The 19,133-nt window shown below is 45.7% G+C and overlaps 13 non-coding genes and 2 pseudogenes across 13 annotated transcripts; all 15 read right to left on the bottom strand.

The window, feature by feature from the left end:
- Nucleotides 1-119: 119 nt before the first annotated feature.
- Nucleotides 120-310, bottom strand: LOC141160602 (U2 spliceosomal RNA). The gene has a single exon (XR_012250355.1). It is a non-coding gene; the product is annotated as a U2 spliceosomal RNA (small nuclear RNA).
- A 1,118-nt stretch (nt 311-1,428) lies between these two features.
- On the bottom strand, nt 1,429-1,619 carry LOC141160601 (U2 spliceosomal RNA). Its single transcript, XR_012250354.1, has one exon. It is a non-coding gene; the product is annotated as a U2 spliceosomal RNA (small nuclear RNA).
- A 1,120-nt stretch (nt 1,620-2,739) lies between these two features.
- On the bottom strand, nt 2,740-2,930 carry LOC141160598 (U2 spliceosomal RNA). The gene has a single exon (XR_012250353.1). It is a non-coding gene; the product is annotated as a U2 spliceosomal RNA (small nuclear RNA).
- A 1,118-nt stretch (nt 2,931-4,048) lies between these two features.
- LOC141160596 (U2 spliceosomal RNA) lies at nt 4,049-4,239 on the bottom strand. The gene has a single exon (XR_012250351.1). It is a non-coding gene; the product is annotated as a U2 spliceosomal RNA (small nuclear RNA).
- Nucleotides 4,240-5,359: 1,120 nt separating this feature from the next.
- LOC141160214 (U2 spliceosomal RNA) lies at nt 5,360-5,582 on the bottom strand (annotated as a pseudogene).
- An 808-nt stretch (nt 5,583-6,390) lies between these two features.
- On the bottom strand, nt 6,391-6,481 carry LOC141160268 (U2 spliceosomal RNA; annotated as a pseudogene).
- A 1,125-nt stretch (nt 6,482-7,606) lies between these two features.
- On the bottom strand, nt 7,607-7,797 carry LOC141160595 (U2 spliceosomal RNA). Its single transcript, XR_012250350.1, has one exon. It is a non-coding gene; the product is annotated as a U2 spliceosomal RNA (small nuclear RNA).
- A 1,118-nt stretch (nt 7,798-8,915) lies between these two features.
- LOC141160594 (U2 spliceosomal RNA) lies at nt 8,916-9,106 on the bottom strand. The gene has a single exon (XR_012250349.1). It is a non-coding gene; the product is annotated as a U2 spliceosomal RNA (small nuclear RNA).
- Nucleotides 9,107-10,225: 1,119 nt separating this feature from the next.
- On the bottom strand, nt 10,226-10,416 carry LOC141159971 (U2 spliceosomal RNA). The gene has a single exon (XR_012249964.1). It is a non-coding gene; the product is annotated as a U2 spliceosomal RNA (small nuclear RNA).
- A 1,117-nt stretch (nt 10,417-11,533) lies between these two features.
- On the bottom strand, nt 11,534-11,724 carry LOC141160593 (U2 spliceosomal RNA). Its single transcript, XR_012250348.1, has one exon. It is a non-coding gene; the product is annotated as a U2 spliceosomal RNA (small nuclear RNA).
- Nucleotides 11,725-12,841: 1,117 nt separating this feature from the next.
- On the bottom strand, nt 12,842-13,032 carry LOC141160592 (U2 spliceosomal RNA). Its single transcript, XR_012250347.1, has one exon. It is a non-coding gene; the product is annotated as a U2 spliceosomal RNA (small nuclear RNA).
- Nucleotides 13,033-14,150: 1,118 nt separating this feature from the next.
- On the bottom strand, nt 14,151-14,341 carry LOC141159970 (U2 spliceosomal RNA). The gene has a single exon (XR_012249963.1). It is a non-coding gene; the product is annotated as a U2 spliceosomal RNA (small nuclear RNA).
- Nucleotides 14,342-15,458: 1,117 nt separating this feature from the next.
- On the bottom strand, nt 15,459-15,649 carry LOC141159931 (U2 spliceosomal RNA). The gene has a single exon (XR_012249925.1). It is a non-coding gene; the product is annotated as a U2 spliceosomal RNA (small nuclear RNA).
- A 1,121-nt stretch (nt 15,650-16,770) lies between these two features.
- On the bottom strand, nt 16,771-16,961 carry LOC141160591 (U2 spliceosomal RNA). Its single transcript, XR_012250346.1, has one exon. It is a non-coding gene; the product is annotated as a U2 spliceosomal RNA (small nuclear RNA).
- Nucleotides 16,962-18,079: 1,118 nt separating this feature from the next.
- Nucleotides 18,080-18,270, bottom strand: LOC141160590 (U2 spliceosomal RNA). Its single transcript, XR_012250345.1, has one exon. It is a non-coding gene; the product is annotated as a U2 spliceosomal RNA (small nuclear RNA).
- Nucleotides 18,271-19,133: the final 863 nt, after the last annotated feature.

Here is a 19,133-nt window from a genome sequence, read left to right as displayed (position 1 = left end):
AAATCCAATGAGGAGAAGAAAAGCAAAGCCAAAGAGTCCATCCCAAAATCCGACAAACAAGCCAAATGAACAAAAAGCATTGAATTCAATTCTTTCTGATTTTAGAAACTGCATTAAAGAAGGGGTGCACCGGTCCTGGAGATACTGCAATACCAGGTCAATGCGTGGAGTGGACAGAGCAAGCTCTTTTTCCATCTCCCTGTTCTAAAAATCCATTTAATATATGGTCCCCAGATAGGGGACGTATCAGATATTAAACTGATAAGAACAGATACTACACTTGATCTTAGCCAAAAGGCCGAGAAGCGATAACCAGAATTGGTTTCCGACTACGGTGCCACCCAAGGATTCTGAAAAGTCCATTTGTGGAGATGGCCACCTGGACTCCCGTTAAGAAGACATGCTGTCAACCTCTAGATCCCTCACATGCCTGCACTTTTCGGCTTGCTGCTGCTGCAATCCACGCGTTTTAGATCTGCATAACTCCACCTCTTTTAGCACAGTACCCTCAACCCCCGGCTGTTCCCACCCGCCTCAACACCGTTGGAAGGGAGGAGAACCAATTAAGGCGGGGGGGGGGTGGAACGAGCAGCTGTCTACCCTTAGCAGGAGGGTTGCTGATTAATTACCTCTCCTGCTGCTGCTGCTGCTGCTGGCTGTCCAGCAGCAGACTGAAGGTGGCTGCTGCTGTGCGCAGGTATATAAAGGCTCAGAGCCTATTATGACACGCGCAGCCAGCGTTCCATTGCCACATTCCGTCTACTGCAGGCGGGATACCTGGATGGCTGAATGTCACTGAGAAGCTCACAGAGACCGCCATAAGCAACAGTTTAAAAGAATGCCACAGACTAATCAACCAAACTTTTTGGGTTGGTTTCTCTTTTATAGTCTGCAGGCATTAAATGAAAGAAGTCAGTGTTCCAGCAGAGGGAGACAACGTTTCAGAAAAGGCATTGTAGCAAACCAAAAAAGAAATTTTAAGCGCAGCAGAGTAACCAGCTCACATACCTGTTAGCTCAGGTGAGTTTAAAAGGCTGCTGTTGATAACAAGGGCATTTGCTAAATAGATGGTGTGTGTGCAACAATATACTGAAAGGTCAATTATATTGTGCAGCTTATCTCACCACCTGTAGTTATTTAGGTGAAAGCTCCAAAATGCTTGCCTAATATGTCTGTTTATCCAAAAGGAAGTATAGAGGGAGAGCTAGATAGATAGCATTGCATTACATTACATGGCAATGCAATGCACAGTTGCTGAAGTTGAACCAAAATGAGCTTGTCATCTGGCTTCTGCAACTTTTAACATGAAAAATCCAATGAGGAGAAGAAAAGCAAAGCCAAAGAGTCCATCCCAAAATCCGACAAACAAGCCAAATGAACAAAAAGCATTGAATTCAATTCTTTCTGATTTTAGAAACTGCATTAAAGAAGGGGTGCACCGGTCCTGGAGATACTGCAATACCAGGTCAATGCGTGGAGTGGACAGAGCAAGCTCTTTTTCCATCTCCCTGTTCTAAAAATCCATTTAATATATGGTCCCCAGATAGGGGACGTATCAGATATTAAACTGATAAGAACAGATACTACACTTGATCTTAGCCAAAAGGCCGAGAAGCGATAACCAGAATTGGTTTCCGACTACGGTGCCACCCAAGGATTCTGAAAAGTCCATTTGTGGAGATGGCCACCTGGACTCCCGTTAAGAAGACATGCTGTCAACCTCTAGATCCCTCACATGCCTGCACTTTTCGGCTTGCTGCTGCTGCAATCCACGCGTTTTAGATCTGCATAACTCCACCTCTTTTAGCACAGTACCCTCAACCCCCGGCTGTTCCCACCCGCCTCAACACCGTTGGAAGGGAGGAGAACCAATTAAGGCGGGGGGGGGGGGTGGAACGAGCAGCTGTCTACCCTTAGCAGGAGGGTTGCTGATTAATTACCTCTCCTGCTGCTGCTGCTGCTGCTGGCTGTCCAGCAGCAGACTGAAGGTGGCTGCTGCTGTGCGCAGGTATATAAAGGCTCAGAGCCTATTATGACACGCGCAGCCAGCGTTCCATTGCCACATTCCGTCTACTGCAGGCGGGATACCTGGATGGCTGAATGTCACTGAGAAGCTCACAGAGACCGCCATAAGCAACAGTTTAAAAGAATGCCACAGACTAATCAACCAAACTTTTTGGGTTGGTTTCTCTTTTATAGTCTGCAGGCATTAAATGAAAGAAGTCAGTGTTCCAGCAGAGGGAGACAACGTTTCAGAAAAGGCATTGTAGCAAACCAAAAAATAAATTTTAAGCGCAGCAGAGTAACCAGCTCACATACCTGTTAGCTCAGGTGAGTTTAAAAGGCTGCTGTTGATAACAAGGGCATTTGCTAAATAGATGGTGTGTGTGCAACAATATACTGAAAGGTCAATTATATTGTGCAGCTTATCTCACCACCTGTAGTTATTTAGGTGAAAGCTCCAAAATGCTTGCCTAATATGTCTGTTTATCCAAAAGGAAGTATAGAGGGAGAGCTAGATAGATAGCATTGCATTACATTACATGGCAATGCAATGCACAGTTGCTGAAGTTGAACCAAAATGAGCTTGTCATCTGGCTTCTGCAACTTTTAACATGAAAAATCCAATGAGGAGAAGAAAAGCAAAGCCAAAGAGTCCATCCCAAAATCCGACAAACAAGCCAAATGAACAAAAAGCATTGAATTCAATTCTTTCTGATTTTAGAAACTGCATTAAAGAAGGGGTGCACCGGTCCTGGAGATACTGCAATACCAGGTCAATGCGTGGAGTGGACAGAGCAAGCTCTTTTTCCATCTCCCTGTTCTAAAAATCCATTTAATATATGGTCCCCAGATAGGGGACGTATCAGATATTAAACTGATAAGAACAGATACTACACTTGATCTTAGCCAAAAGGCCGAGAAGCGATAACCAGAATTGGTTTCCGACTACGGTGCCACCCAAGGATTCTGAAAAGTCCATTTGTGGAGATGGCCACCTGGACTCCCGTTAAGAAGACATGCTGTCAACCTCTAGATCCCTCACATGCCTGCACTTTTCGGCTTGCTGCTGCTGCAATCCACGCGTTTTAGATCTGCATAACTCCACCTCTTTTAGCACAGTACCCTCAACCCCCGGCTGTTCCCACCCGCCTCAACACCGTTGGAAGGGAGGAGAACCAATTAAGGCGGGGGGGGGGTGGAACGAGCAGCTGTCTACCCTTAGCAGGAGGGTTGCTGATTAATTACCTCTCCTGCTGCTGCTGCTGCTGCTGGCTGTCCAGCAGCAGACTGAAGGTGGCTGCTGCTGTGCGCAGGTATATAAAGGCTCAGAGCCTATTATGACACGCGCAGCCAGCGTTCCATTGCCACATTCCGTCTACTGCAGGCGGGATACCTGGATGGCTGAATGTCACTGAGAAGCTCACAGAGACCGCCATAAGCAACAGTTTAAAAGAATGCCACAGACTAATCAACCAAACTTTTTGGGTTGGTTTCTCTTTTATAGTCTGCAGGCATTAAATGAAAGAAGTCAGTGTTCCAGCAGAGGGAGACAACGTTTCAGAAAAGGCATTGTAGCAAACCAAAAAATAAATTTTAAGCGCAGCAGAGTAACCAGCTCACATACCTGTTAGCTCAGGTGAGTTTAAAAGGCTGCTGTTGATAACAAGGGCATTTGCTAAATAGATGGTGTGTGTGCAACAATATACTGAAAGGTCAATTATATTGTGCAGCTTATCTCACCACCTGTAGTTATTTAGGTGAAAGCTCCAAAATGCTTGCCTAATATGTCTGTTTATCCAAAAGGAAGTATAGAGGGAGAGCTAGATAGATAGCATTGCATTACATTACATGGCAATGCAATGCACAGTTGCTGAAGTTGAACCAAAATGAGCTTGTCATCTGGCTTCTGCAACTTTTAACATGAAAAATCCAATGAGGAGAAGAAAAGCAAAGCCAAAGAGTCCATCCCAAAATCCGACAAACAAGCCAAATGAACAAAAAGCATTGAATTCAATTCTTTCTGATTTTAGAAACTGCATTAAAGAAGGGGTGCACCGGTCCTGGAGATACTGCAATACCAGGTCAATGCGTGGAGTGGACAGAGCAAGCTCTTTTTCCATCTCCCTGTTCTAAAAATCCATTTAATATATGGTCCCCAGATAGGGGACGTATCAGATATTAAACTGATAAGAACAGATACTACACTTGATCTTAGCCAAAAGGCCGAGAAGCGATAACCAGAATTGGTTTCCGACTACGGTGCCACCCAAGGATTCTGAAAAGTCCATTTGTGGAGATGGCCACCTGGACTCCCGTTAAGAAGACATGCTGTCAACCTCTAGATCCCTCACATGCCTGCACTTTTCGGCTTGCTGCTGCTGCAATCCACGCGTTTTAGATCTGCATAACTCCACCTCTTTTAGCACAGTACCCTCAACCCCCGGCTGTTCCCACCCGCCTCAACACCGTTGGAAGGGAGGAGAACCAATTAAGGCGGGGGGGGGGGGGGTGGAACGAGCAGCTGTCTACCCTTAGCAGGAGGGTTGCTGATTAATTACCTCTCCTGCTGCTGCTGCTGCTGCTGGCTGTCCAGCAGCAGACTGAAGGTGGCTGCTGCTGTGCGCAGGTATATAAAGGCTCAGAGCCTATTATGACACGCGCAGCCAGCGTTCCATTGCCACATTCCGTCTACTGCAGGCGGGATACCTGGATGGCTGAATGTCACTGAGAAGCTCACAGAGACCGCCATAAGCAACAGTTTAAAAGAATGCCACAGACTAATCAACCAAACTTTTTGGGTTGGTTTCTCTTTTATAGTCTGCAGGCATTAAATGAAAGAAGTCAGTGTTCCAGCAGAGGGAGACAACGTTTCAGAAAAGGCATTGTAGCAAACCAAAAAAGAAATTTTAAGCGCAGCAGAGTAACCAGCTCACATACCTGTTAGCTCAGGTGAGTTTAAAAGGCTGCTGTTGATAACAAGGGCATTTGCTAAATAGATGGTGTGTGCAACAATATACTGAAAGGTCAATTATATTGTGCAGCTTATCTCACCACCTGTAGTTATTTAGGTGAAAGCTCCAAAATGCTTGCCTAATATGTCTGTTTATCCAAAAGGAAGTATAGTGGGAGAGCTAGATAGATAGCATTGCATTACATTACATGGCAATGCAATGCACAGTTGCTGAAGTTGAACCAAAATGAGCTTGTCATCTGGCTTCTGCAACTTTTAACATGAAAAATCCAATGAGGAGAAGAAAAGCAAAGCCAAAGAGTCCATCCCAAAATCCGACAAACAAGCCAAATGAACAAAAAGCATTGAATTCAATTCTTTCTGATTTTAGAAACTGCATTAAAGAAGGGGTGCACCGGTCCTGGAGATACTGCAATACCAGGTCAATGCGTGGAGTGGACAGAGCAAGCTCTTTTTCCATCTCCCTGTTCTAAAAATCCATTTAATATATGGTCCCCAGATAGGGGACGTATCAGATATTAAACTGATAAGAACAGATTTTTTTTTTTTTTTTTTTTTTTTTTTTAGCCCGAATTCGTGTACAAAACCCGAGTGCGCTTAAAAAAGTGACAAGTGCCACAAAAAAAGTGCACTAGGATGCTGGTCTTCTTGAAACCCTCTCAAAAAGGAGAAGGGTCCCCCAAACCATTCCCCGTCCCTCCGAGCCAAAAGGCCACAGCGAGGAACAGGGACAAAAAGCCACCTCCAGCCGAAGCCAGAGGCGACCCAATCTTACCCCCAGCACCTGCCCGAGTTCTCACCCGAGCAAGGCACTGGGAGCCAAAGACTGTGCTCCCCTCCCGGAAGAGGGGAGCCAACAACGCTCTCCTCCCGAAAGAGGAGAGCCAGGGGGGTTCAGGGGGGAGCGGAACCTGATGGCCACACACTCCCCCCCTAGACCTGCCAAGAGAGGAACCCGTAAGGGAACCGCATCCCGACAAAATCCTAGTAGGACGTGACACACGTGAATAAGTGGACACACAGTGACAAAGAAATTAAATAAATAGTGAAGGTTTCACAGTATAATACTGCCCGGACCTTCGACCGGGAATTGAAAAATTCCCCATCCTAAGGCCAGAAGGCCCGGAATAAGGGTGTGTGCGAAGAAAGAAAATTTGAAGTGCTTGTGCAAATGTGCCATAAACTCAAGTGGGGTTCCCAATCCCAGTGAGTTAAGGCACCCCAGGGTCACCACTCCTGGGGCACTTCACACTTCGGGCTTTCGATCTTCCCCGGCCCAATGGCGTCGATCCTGGGGGGCCATGCTTTCCACCAGATGACTATATTAGCCACCTGGCGTACTAACAAGCGCCTAAACCCCAGTGTGCATAATGTATCAATCTACTAGGGCGGCCAACATCCAAAACCGCCTTTTCAAAAGATACTACACTTGATCTTAGCCAAAAAGCCGAGAAGCGATAAGAACAGATACTACACTTGATCTTAGCCAAAAGGCCGAGAAGCGATAACCAGAATTGGTTTCCGACTACGGTGCCACCCAAGGATTCTGAAAAGTCCATTTGTGGAGATGGCCACCTGGACTCCCGTTAAGAAGACATGCTGTCAACCTCTAGATCCCTCACATGCCTGCACTTTTCGGCTTGCTGCTGCTGCAATCCACGCGTTTTAGATCTGCATAACTCCACCTCTTTTAGCACAGTACCCTCAACCCCCGGCTGTTCCCACCCGCCTCAACACCGTTGGAAGGGAGGAGAACCAATTAAGGCGGGGGGTGGGGGGGGGGTGGAACGAGCAGCTGTCTACCCTTAGCAGGAGGGTTGCTGATTAATTACCTCTCCTGCTGCTGCTGCTGCTGCTGGCTGTCCAGCAGCAGACTGAAGGTGGCTGCTGCTGTGCGCAGGTATATAAAGGCTCAGAGCCTATTATGACACGCGCAGCCAGCGTTCCATTGCCACATTCCGTCTACTGCAGGCGGGATACCTGGATGGCTGAATGTCACTGAGAAGCTCACAGAGACCGCCATAAGCAACAGTTTAAAAGAATGCCACAGACTAATCAACCAAACTTTTTGGGTTGGTTTCTCTTTTATAGTCTGCAGGCATTAAATGAAAGAAGTCAGTGTTCCAGCAGAGGGAGACAACGTTTCAGAAAAGGCATTGTAGCAAACCAAAAAAGAAATTTTAAGCGCAGCAGAGTAACCAGCTCACATACCTTTTAGCTCAGGTGAGTTTAAAAGGCTGCTGTTGATAACAAGGGCATTTGCTAAATAGATGGTGTGTGTGCAACAATATACTGAAAGGTCAATTATATTGTGCAGCTTATCTCACCACCTGTAGTTATTTAGGTGAAAGCTCCAAAATGCTTGCCTAATATGTCTGTTTATCCAAAAGGAAGTATAGAGGGAGAGCTAGATAGATAGCATTGCATTACATTACATGGCAATGCAATGCACAGTTGCTGAAGTTGAACCAAAATGAGCTTGTCATCTGGCTTCTGCAACTTTTAACATGAAAAATCCAATGAGGAGAAGAAAAGCAAAGCCAAAGAGTCCATCCCAAAATCCGACAAACAAGCCAAATGAACAAAAAGCATTGAATTCAATTCTTTCTGATTTTAGAAACTGCATTAAAGAAGGGGTGCACCGGTCCTGGAGATACTGCAATACCAGGTCAATGCGTGGAGTGGACAGAGCAAGCTCTTTTTCCATCTCCCTGTTCTAAAAATCCATTTAATATATGGTCCCCAGATAGGGGACGTATCAGATATTAAACTGATAAGAACAGATACTACACTTGATCTTAGCCAAAAGGCCGAGAAGCGATAACCAGAATTGGTTTCCGACTACGGTGCCACCCAAGGATTCTGAAAAGTCCATTTGTGGAGATGGCCACCTGGACTCCCGTTAAGAAGACATGCTGTCAACCTCTAGATCCCTCACATGCCTGCACTTTTCGGCTTGCTGCTGCTGCAATCCACGCGTTTTAGATCTGCATAACTCCACCTCTTTTAGCACAGTACCCTCAACCCCCGGCTGTTCCCACCCGCCTCAACACCGTTGGAAGGGAGGAGAACCAATTAAGGCGGGGGGGGGGTGGAACGAGCAGCTGTCTACCCTTAGCAGGAGGGTTGCTGATTAATTACCTCTCCTGCTGCTGCTGCTGCTGCTGGCTGTCCAGCAGCAGACTGAAGGTGGCTGCTGCTGTGCGCAGGTATATAAAGGCTCAGAGCCTATTATGACACGCGCAGCCAGCGTTCCATTGCCACATTCCATCTACTGCAGGCGGGATACCTGGATGGCTGAATGTCACTGAGAAGCTCACAGAGACCGCCATAAGCAACAGTTTAAAAGAATGCCACAGACTAATCAACCAAACTTTTTGGGTTGGTTTCTCTTTTATAGTCTGCAGGCATTAAATGAAAGAAGTCAGTGTTCCAGCAGAGGGAGACAACGTTTCAGAAAAGGCATTGTAGCAAACCAAAAAAGAAATTTTAAGCGCAGCAGAGTAACCAGCTCACATACCTGTTAGCTCAGGTGAGTTTAAAAGGCTGCTGTTGATAACAAGGGCATTTGCTAAATAGATGGTGTGTGTGCAACAATATACTGAAAGGTCAATTATATTGTGCAGCTTATCTCACCACCTGTAGTTATTTAGGTGAAAGCTCCAAAATGCTTGCCTAATATGTCTGTTTATCCAAAAGGAAGTATAGAGGGAGAGCTAGATAGATAGCATTGCATTACATTACATGGCAATGCAATGCACAGTTGCTGAAGTTGAACCAAAATGAGCTTGTCATCTGGCTTCTGCAACTTTTTACATGAAAAATCCAATGAGGAGAAGAAAAGCAAAGCCAAAGAGTCCATCCCAAAATCCGACAAACAAGCCAAATGAACAAAAAGCATTGAATTCAATTCTTTCTGATTTTAGAAACTGCATTAAAGAAGGGGTGCACCGGTCCTGGAGATACTGCAATACCAGGTCAATGCGTGGAGTGGACAGAGCAAGCTCTTTTTCCATCTCCCTGTTCTAAAAATCCATTTAATATATGGTCCCCAGATAGGGGACGTATCAGATATTAAACTGATAAGAACAGATACTACACTTGATCTTAGCCAAAAGGCCGAGAAGCGATAACCAGAATTGGTTTCCGACTACGGTGCCACCCAAGGATTCTGAAAAGTCCATTTGTGGAGATGGCCACCTGGACTCCCGTTAAGAAGACATGCTGTCAACCTCTAGATCCCTCACATGCCTGCACTTTTCGGCTTGCTGCTGCTGCAATCCACGCGTTTTAGATCTGCATAACTCCACCTCTTTTAGCACAGTACCCTCAACCCCCGGCTGTTCCCACCCGCCTCAACACCGTTGGAAGGGAGGAGAACCAATTAAGGCGGGGGGGGGGGTGGAACGAGCAGCTGTCTACCCTTAGCAGGAGGGTTGCTGATTAATTACCTCTCCTGCTGCTGCTGCTGCTGCTGGCTGTCCAGCAGCAGACTGAAGGTGGCTGCTGCTGTGCGCAGGTATATAAAGGCTCAGAGCCTATTATGACACGCGCAGCCAGCGTTCCATTGCCTCATTCCCTCTACTGCAGGCGGGATACCTGGATGGCTGAATGTCACTGAGAAGCTCACAGAGACCGCCATAAGCAACAGTTTAAAAGAATGCCACAGACTAATCAACCAAACTTTTTGGGTTGGTTTCTCTTTTATAGTCTGCAGGCATTAAATGAAAGAAGTCAGTGTTCCAGCAGAGGGAGACAACGTTTCAGAAAAGGCATTGTAGCAAACGAAAAAAGAAATTTTAAGCGCAGCAGAGTAACCAGCGCACATACCTGTTAGCTCAGGTGAGTTTAAAAGGCTGCTGTTGATAACAAGGGCATTTGCTAAATAGATGGTGTGTGTGCAACAATATACTGAAAGGTCAATTATATTGTGCAGCTTATCTCACCACCTGTAGTTATTTAGGTGAAAGCTCCAAAATGCTTGCCTAATATGTCTGTTTATCCAAAAGGAAGTATAGAGGGAGAGCTAGATAGATAGCATTGCATTACATTACATGGCAATGCAATGCACAGTTGCTGAAGTTGAACCAAAATGAGCTTGTCATCTGGCTTCTGCAACTTTTAACATGAAAAATCCAATGAGGAGAAGAAAAGCAAAGCCAAAGAGTCCATCCCAAAATCCGACAAACAAGCCAAATGAACAAAAAGCATTGAATTCAATTCTTTCTGATTTTAGAAACTGCATTAAAGAAGGGGTGCACCGGTCCTGGAGATACTGCAATACCAGGTCAATGCGTGGAGTGGACAGAGCAAGCTCTTTTTCCATCTCCCTGTTCTAAAAATCCATTTAATATATGGTCCCGAGATAGGGGACGTATCAGATATTAAACTGATAAGAACAGATACTACACTTGATCTTAGCCAAAAGGCCGAGAAGCGATAACCAGAATTGGTTTCCGACTACGGTGCCACCCAAGGATTCTGAAAAGTCCATTTGTGGAGATGGCCACCTGGACTCCCGTTAAGAAGACATGCTGTCAACCTCTAGATCCCTCACATGCCTGCACTTTTCGGCTTGCTGCTGCTGCAATCCACGCGTTTTAGATCTGCATAACTCCACCTCTTTTAGCACAGTACCCTCAACCCCCGGCTGTTCCCACCCGCCTCAACACCGTTGGAAGGGAGGAGAACCAATTAAGGCGGGGGGGGGTGGAACGAGCAACTGTCTACCCTTAGCAGGAGGGTTGCTGATTAATTACCTCTCCTGCTGCTGCTGCTGCTGCTGGCTGTCCAGCAGCAGACTGAAGGTGGCTGCTGCTGTGCGCAGGTATATAAAGGCTCAGAGCCTATTATGACACGCGCAGCCAGCGTTCCATTGCCACATTCCGTCTACTGCAGGCGGGATACCTGGATGGCTGAATGTCACTGAGAAGCTCACAGAGACCGCCATAAGCAACAGTTTAAAAGAATGCCACAGACTAATCAACCAAACTTTTTGGGTTGGTTTCTCTTTTATAGTCTGCAGGCATTAAATGAAAGAAGTCAGTGTTCCAGCAGAGGGAGACAACGTTTCAGAAAAGGCATTGTAGCAAACCAAAAAAGAAATTTTAAGCGCAGCAGAGTAACCAGCTCACATACCTGTTAGCTCAGGTGAGTTTAAAAGGCTGCTGTTGATAACAAGGGCATTTGCTAAATAGATGGTGTGTGTGCAACAATATACTGAAAGGTCAATTATATTGTGCAGCTTATCTCACCACCTGTAGTTATTTAGGTGAAAGCTCCAAAATGCTTGCCTAATATGTCTGTTTATCCAAAAGGAAGTATAGAGGGAGAGCTAGATAGATAGCATTGCATTACATTACATGGCAATGCAATGCACAGTTGCTGAAGTTGAACCAAAATGAGCTTGTCATCTGGCTTCTGCAACTTTTAACATGAAAAATCCAATGAGGAGAAGAAAAGCAAAGCCAAAGAGTCCATCCCAAAATCCGACAAACAAGCCAAATGAACAAAAAGCATTGAATTCAATTCTTTCTGATTTTAGAAACTGCATTAAAGAAGGGGTGCACCGGTCCTGGAGATACTGCAATACCAGGTCAATGCGTGGAGTGGACAGAGCAAGCTCTTTTTCCATCTCCCTGTTCTAAAAATCCATTTAATATATGGTCCCCAGATAGGGGACGTATCAGATATTAAACTGATAAGAACAGATACTACACTTGATCTTAGCCAAAAGGCCGAGAAGCGATAACCAGAATTGGTTTCCGACTACGGTGCCACCCAAGGATTCTGAAAAGTCCATTTGTGGAGATGGCCACCTGGACTCCCGTTAAGAAGACATGCTGTCAACCTCTAGACCCCTCACATGCCTGCACTTTTCGGCTTGCTGCTGCTGCAATCCACGCGTTTTAGATCTGCATAACTCCACCTCTTTTAGCACAGTACCCTCAACCCCCGGCTGTTCCCACCCGCCTCAACACCGTTGGAAGGGAGGAGAACCAATTAAGGCGGGGGGGGGTGGAACGAGCAACTGTCTACCCTTAGCAGGAGGGTTGCTGATTAATTACCTCTCCTGCTGCTGCTGCTGCTGCTGGCTGTCCAGCAGCAGACTGAAGGTGGCTGCTGCTGTGCGCAGGTATATAAAGGCTCAGAGCCTATTATGACACGCGCAGCCAGCGTTCCATTGCCACATTCCGTCTACTGCAGGCGGGATACCTGGATGGCTGAATGTCACTGAGAAGCTCACAGAGACCGCCATAAGCAACAGTTTAAAAGAATGCCACAGACTAATCAACCAAACTTTTTGGGTTGGTTTCTCTTTTATAGTCTGCAGGCATTAAATGAAAGAAGTCAGTGTTCCAGCAGAGGGAGACAACGTTTCAGAAAAGGCATTGTAGCAAACCAAAAAATAAATTTTAAGCGCAGCAGAGAAACCAGCTCACATACCTGTTAGCTCAGGTGAGTTTAAAAGGCTGCTGTTGATAACAAGGGCATTTGCTAAATAGATGGTGTGTGTGCAACAATATACTGAAAGGTCAATTATATTGTGCAGCTTATCTCACCACCTGTAGTTATTTAGGTGAAAGCTCCAAAATGCTTGCCTAATATGTCTGTTTATCCAAAAGGAAGTATAGAGGGAGAGCTAGATAGATAGCATTGCATTACATTACATGGCAATGCAATGCACAGTTGCTGAAGTTGAACCAAAATGAGCTTGTCATCTGGCTTCTGCAACTTTTAACATGAAAAATCCAATGAGGAGAAGAAAAGCAAAGCCAAAGAGTCCATCCCAAAATCCGACAAACAAGCCAAATGAACAAAAAGCATTGAATTCAATTCTTTCTGATTTTAGAAACTGCATTAAAGAAGGGGTGCACCGGTCCTGGAGATACTGCAATACCAGGTCAATGCGTGGAGTGGACAGAGCAAGCTCTTTTTCCATCTCCCTGTTCTAAAAATCCATTTAATATATGGTCCCCAGATAGGGGACGTATCAGATATTAAACTGATAAGAACAGATACTACACTTGATCTTAGCCAAAAGGCCGAGAAGCGATAACCAGAATTGGTTTCCGACTACGGTGCCACCCAAGGATTCTGAAAAGTCCATTTGTGGAGATGGCCACCTGGACTCCCGTTAAGAAGACATGCTGTCAACCTCTAGATCCCTCACATGCCTGCACTTTTCGGCTTGCTGCTGCTGCAATCCACGCGTTTTAGATCTGCATAACTCCACCTCTTTTAGCACAGTACCCTCAACCCCCGGCTGTTCCCACCCGCCTCAACACCGTTGGAAGGGAGGAGAACCAATTAAGGCGGGGGGGGGGTGGAACGAGCAGCTGTCTACCCTTAGCAGGAGGGTTGCTGATTAATTACCTCTCCTGCTGCTGCTGCTGCTGCTGGCTGTCCAGCAGCAGACTGAAGGTGGCTGCTGCTGTGCGCAGGTATATAAAGGCTCAGAGCCTATTATGACACGCGCAGCCAGCGTTCCATTGCCACATTCCGTCTACTGCAGGCGGGATACCTGGATGGCTGAATGTCACTGAGAAGCTCACAGAGACCGCCATAAGCAACAGTTTAAAAGAATGCCACAGACTAATCAACCAAACTTTTTGGGTTGGTTTCTCTTTTATAGTCTGCAGGCATTAAATGAAAGAAGTCAGTGTTCCAGCAGAGGGAGACAACGTTTCAGAAAAGGCATTGTAGCAAACCAAAAAAGAAATTTTAAGCGCAGCAGAGTAACCAGCTCACATACCTGTTAGCTCAGGTGAGTTTAAAAGGCTGCTGTTGATAACAAGGGCATTTGCTAAATAGATGGTGTGTGTGCAACAATATACTGAAAGGTCAATTATATTGTGCAGCTTATCTCACCACCTGTAGTTATTTAGGTGAAAGCTCCAAAATGCTTGCCTAATATGTCTGTTTATCCAAAAGGAAGTATAGAGGGAGAGCTAGATAGATAGCATTGCATTACATTACATGGCAATGCAATGCACAGTTGCTGAAGTTGAACCAAAATGAACTTGTCATCTGGCTTCTGCAACTTTTAACATGAAAAATCCAATGAGGAGAAGAAAAGCAAAGCCAAAGAGTCCATCCCAAAATCCGACAAACAAGCCAAATGAACAAAAAGCATTTAATTCAATTCTTTCTGATTTTAGAAACTGCATTAAAGAAGGGGTGCACCGGTCCTGGAGATACTGCAATACCAGGTCAATGCGTGGAGTGGACAGAGCAAGCTCTTTTTCCATCTCCCTGTTCTAAAAATCCATTTAATATATGGTCCCGAGATAGGGGACGTATCAGATATTAAACTGATAAGAACAGATACTACACTTGATCTTAGCCAAAAGGCCGAGAAGCGATAACCAGAATTGGTTTCCGACTACGGTGCCACCCAAGGATTCTGAAAAGTCCATTTGTGGAGATGGCCACCTGGACTCCCGTTAAGAAGACATGCTGTCAACCTCTAGATCCCTCACATGCCTGCACTTTTCGGCTTGCTGCTGCTGCAATCCACGCGTTTTAGATCTGCATAACTCCACCTCTTTTAGCACAGTACCCTCAACCCCCGGCTGTTCCCACCCGCCTCAACACCGTTGGAAGGGAGGAGAACCAATTAAGGCGGGGGGGGGGGGGACGAGCAGCTGTCTACCCTTAGCAGGAGGGTTGCTGATTAATTACCTCTCCTGCTGCTGCTGCTGCTGCTGGCTGTCCAGCAGCAGACTGAAGGTGGCTGCTGCTGTGCGCAGGTATATAAAGGCTCAGAGCCTATTATGACACGCGCAGCCAGCGTTCCATTGCCACATTCCGTCTACTGCAGGCGGGATACCTGGATGGCTGAATGTCACTGAGAAGCTCACAGAGACCGCCATAAGCAACAGTTTAAAAGAATGCCACAGACTAATCAACCAAACTTTTTGGGTTGGTTTCTCTTTTATAGTCTGCAGGCATTAAATGAAAGAAGTCAGTGTTCCAGCAGAGGGAGACAACGTTTCAGAAAAGGCATTGTAGCAAACCAAAAAATAAATTTTAAGCGCAGCAGAGAAACCAGCTCACATACCTGTTAGCTCAGGTGAGTTTAAAAGGCTGCTGTTGATAACAAGGGCATTTGCTAAATAGATGGTGTGTGTGCAACAATATACTGAAAGGTCAATTATATTGTGCAGCTTATCTCACCACCTGTAGTTATTTAGGTGAAAGCTCCAAAATGCTTGCCTAATATGTCTGTTTATCCAAAAGGAAGTATAGAGGGAGAGCTAGATAGATAGCATTGCATTACATTACATGGCAATGCAATGCACAGTTGCTGAAGTTGAACCAAAATGAGCTTGTCATCTGGCTTCTGCAACTTTTAACATGAAAAATCCAATGAGGAGAAGAAAAGCAAAGCCAAAGAGTCCATCCCAAAATCCGACAAACAAGCCAAATGAACAAAAAGCATTGAATTCAATTCTTTCTGATTTTAGAAACTGCATTAAAGAAGGGGTGCACAGGTCCTGGAGATACTGCAATACCAGGTCAATGCGTGGAGTGGACAGAGCAAGCTCTTTTTCCATCTCCCTGTTCTAAAAATCCATTTAATATATGGTCCCCAGATAGGGGACGTATCAGATATTAAACTGATAAGAACAGATACTACACTTGATCTTAGCCTAAAGGCCGAGAAGCGATAACCAGAATTGGTTTCCGACTACGGTGCCACCCAAGGATTCTGAAAAGTCCATTTGTGGAGATGGCCACCTGGACTCCCGTTAAGAAGACATGCTGTCAACCTCTAGATCCCTCACATGCCTGCACTTTTCGGCTTGCTGCTGCTGCAATCCACGCGTTTTAGATCTGCATAACTCCACCTCTTTTAGCACAGTACCCTCAACCCCCGGCTGTTCCCACCCGCCTCAACACCGTTGGAAGGGAGGAGAACCAATTAAGGCGGGGGGGGGGGGGTGGAACGAGCAGCTGTCTACCCTTAGCAGGAGGGTTGCTGATTAATTACCTCTCCTGCTGCTGCTGCTGCTGCTGGCTGTCCAGCAGCAGACTGAAGGTGGCTGCTGCTGTGCGCAGGTATATAAAGGCTCAGAGCCTATTATGACACGCGCAGCCAGCGTTCCATTGCCACATTCCGTCTACTGCAGGCGGGATACCTGGATGGCTGAATGTCACTGAGAAGCTCACAGAGACCGCCATAAGCAACAGTTTAAAAGAATGCCACAGACTAATCAACCAAACTTTTTGGGTTGGTTTCTCTTTTATAGTCTGCAGGCATTAAATGAAAGAAGTCAGTGTTCCAGCAGAGGGAGACAACGTTTCAGAAAAGGCATTGTAGCAAACCAAAAAAGAAATTTTAAGCGCAGCAGAGTAACCAGCTCACATACCTGTTAGCTCAGGTGAGTTTAAAAGGCTGCTGTTGATAACAAGGGCATTTGCTAAATAGATGGTGTGTGTGCAACAATATACTGAAAGGTCAATTATATTGTGCAGCTTATCTCACCACCTGTAGTTATTTAGGTGAAAGCTCCAAAATGCTTGCCTAATATGTCTGTTTATCCAAAAGGAAGTATAGAGGGAGAGCTAGATAGATAGCATTGCATTACATTACATGGCAATGCAATGCACAGTTGCTGAAGTTGAACCAAAATGAGCTTGTCATCTGGCTTCTGCAACTTTTAACATGAAAAATCCAATGAGGAGAAGAAAAGCAAAGCCAAAGAGTCCATCCCAAAATCCGACAAACAAGCCAAATGAACAAAAAGCATTGAATTCAATTCTTTCTGATTTTAGAAACTGCATTAAAGAAGGGGTGCACCGGTCCTGGAGATACTGCAATACCAGGTCAATGCGTGGAGTGGACAGAGCAAGCTCTTTTTCCATCTCCCTGTTCTAAAAATCCATTTAATATATGGTCCCCAGATAGGGGACGTATCAGATATTAAACTGATAAGAACAGATACTACACTTGATCTTAGCCAAAAGGCCGAGAAGCGATAACCAGAATTGGTTTCCGACTACGGTGCCACCCAAGGATTCTGAAAAGTCCATTTGTGGAGATGGCCACCTGGACTCCCGTTAAGAAGACATGCTGTCAACCTCTAGATCCCTCACATGCCTGCACTTTTCGGCTTGCTGCTGCTGCAATCCACGCGTTTTAGATCTGCATAACTCCACCTCTTTTAGCACAGTACCCTCAACCCCCGGCTGTTCCCACCCGCCTCAACACCGTTGGAAGGGAGGAGAACCAATTAAGGCGGGGGGGGGGTGGAACGAGCAGCTGTCTACCCTTAGCAGGAGGGTTGCTGATTAATTACCTCTCCTGCTGCTGCTGCTGCTGCTGGCTGTCCAGCAGCAGACTGAAGGTGGCTGCTGCTGTGCGCAGGTATATAAAGGCTCAGAGCCTATTATGACACGCGCAGCCAGCGTTCCATTGCCACATTCCGTCTACTGCAGGCGGGATACCTGGATGGCTGAATGTCACTGAGAAGCTCACAGAGACCGCCATAAGCAACAGTTTAAAAGAATGCCAGAGACTAATCAACCAAACTTTTTGGGTTGGTTTCTCTTTTACAGTCTGCAGGCATTAAATGAAAGAAGTCAGTGTTCCAGCAGAGGGAGACAACGTTTCAGAAAAGGCATTGTAGCAAACCAAAAAAGAAATTTTAAGCGCAGCAGAGTAACCAGCTCACATACCTGTTAGCTCAGGTGAGTTTAAAAGGCTGCTGTTGATAACAAGGGCATTTGCTAAATAGATGGTGTGTGTGCAACAATATACTGAAAGGTCAATTATATTGTGCAGCTTATCTCACCACCTGTAGTTATTTAGGTGAAAGCTCCAAAATGCTTGCCTAATATGTCTGTTTATCCAAAAGGAAGTATAGAGGGAGAGCTAGATAGATAGCATTGCATTACATTACATGGCAATGCAATGCACAGTTGCTGAAGTTGAACCAAAATGAGCTTGTCATCTGGCTTCTGCAACTTTTAACATGAAAAATCCAATGAGGAGAAGAAAAGCAAAGCCAAAGAGTCCATCCCAAAATCCGACAAACAAGCCAAATGAACAAAAAGCATTGAATTCAATTCTTTCTGATTTTAGAAACTGCATTAAAGAAGGGGTGCACCGGTCCTGGAGATACTGCAATACCAGGTCAATGCGTGGAGTGGACAGAGCAAGCTCTTTTTCCATCTCCCTGTTCTAAAAATCCATTTAATATATGGTCCCCAGATAGGGGACGTATCAGATATTAAACTGATAAGAACAGATACTACACTTGATCTTAGCCAAAAGGCCGAGAAGCGATAACCAGAATTGGTTTCCGACTACGGTGCCACCCAAGGATTCTGAAAAGTCCATTTGTGGAGATGGCCACCTGGACTCCCGTTAAGAAGACATGCTGTCAACCTCTAGATCCCTCACATGCCTGCACTTTTCGGCTTGCTGCTGCTGCAATCCACGCGTTTTAGATCTGCATAACTCCACCTCTTTTAGCACAGTACCCTCAACCCCCGGCTGTTCCCACCCGCCTCAACACCGTTGGAAGGGAGGAGAACCAATTAAGGCGGGGGGGGGGGGGGTGGAACGAGCAGCTGTCTACCCTTAGCAGGAGGGTTGCTGATTAATTACCTCTCCTGCTGCTGCTGCTGGCTGTCCAGCAGCAGACTGAAGGTGGCTGCTGCTGTGCGCAGGTATATAAAGGCTCAGAGCCTATTATGACACGCGCAGCCAGCGTTCCATTGCCACATTCCGTCTACTGCAGGCGGGATACCTGGATGGCTGAATGTCACTGAGAAGCTCACAGAGACCGCCATAAGCAACAGTTTAAAAGAATGCCACAGACTAATCAACCAAACTTTTTGGGTTGGTTTCTCTTTTATAGTTTGCAGGCATTAAATGAAAGAAGTCAGTGTTCCAGCAGAGGGAGACAACGTTTCAGAAAAGGCATTGTAGCAAACCAAAAAAGAAATTTTAAGCGCAGCAGAGTAACCAGCTCACATACCTGTTAGCTCAGGTGAGTTTAAAAGGCTGCTGTTGATAACAAGGGCATTTGCTAAATAGATGGTGTGTGTGCAACAATATACTGAAAGGTCAATTATATTGTGCAGCTTATCTCACCACCTGTAGTTATTTAGGTGAAAGCTCCAAAATGCTTGCCTAATATGTCTG

The sequence above is a fragment of the Phyllobates terribilis genome, unplaced genomic scaffold (genome assembly GCF_046119375.1).
Source record: "Phyllobates terribilis strain yellow unplaced genomic scaffold, ASM4611937v1 Scaffold_8__6_contigs__length_399053987, whole genome shotgun sequence".
NCBI classification, from domain to species: domain Eukaryota; kingdom Metazoa; phylum Chordata; class Amphibia; order Anura; family Dendrobatidae; genus Phyllobates; species Phyllobates terribilis.
The sequence above is the reverse complement of the archived record's forward strand: the minus strand, read 5'-3'. Positions and strand labels throughout refer to the sequence as shown.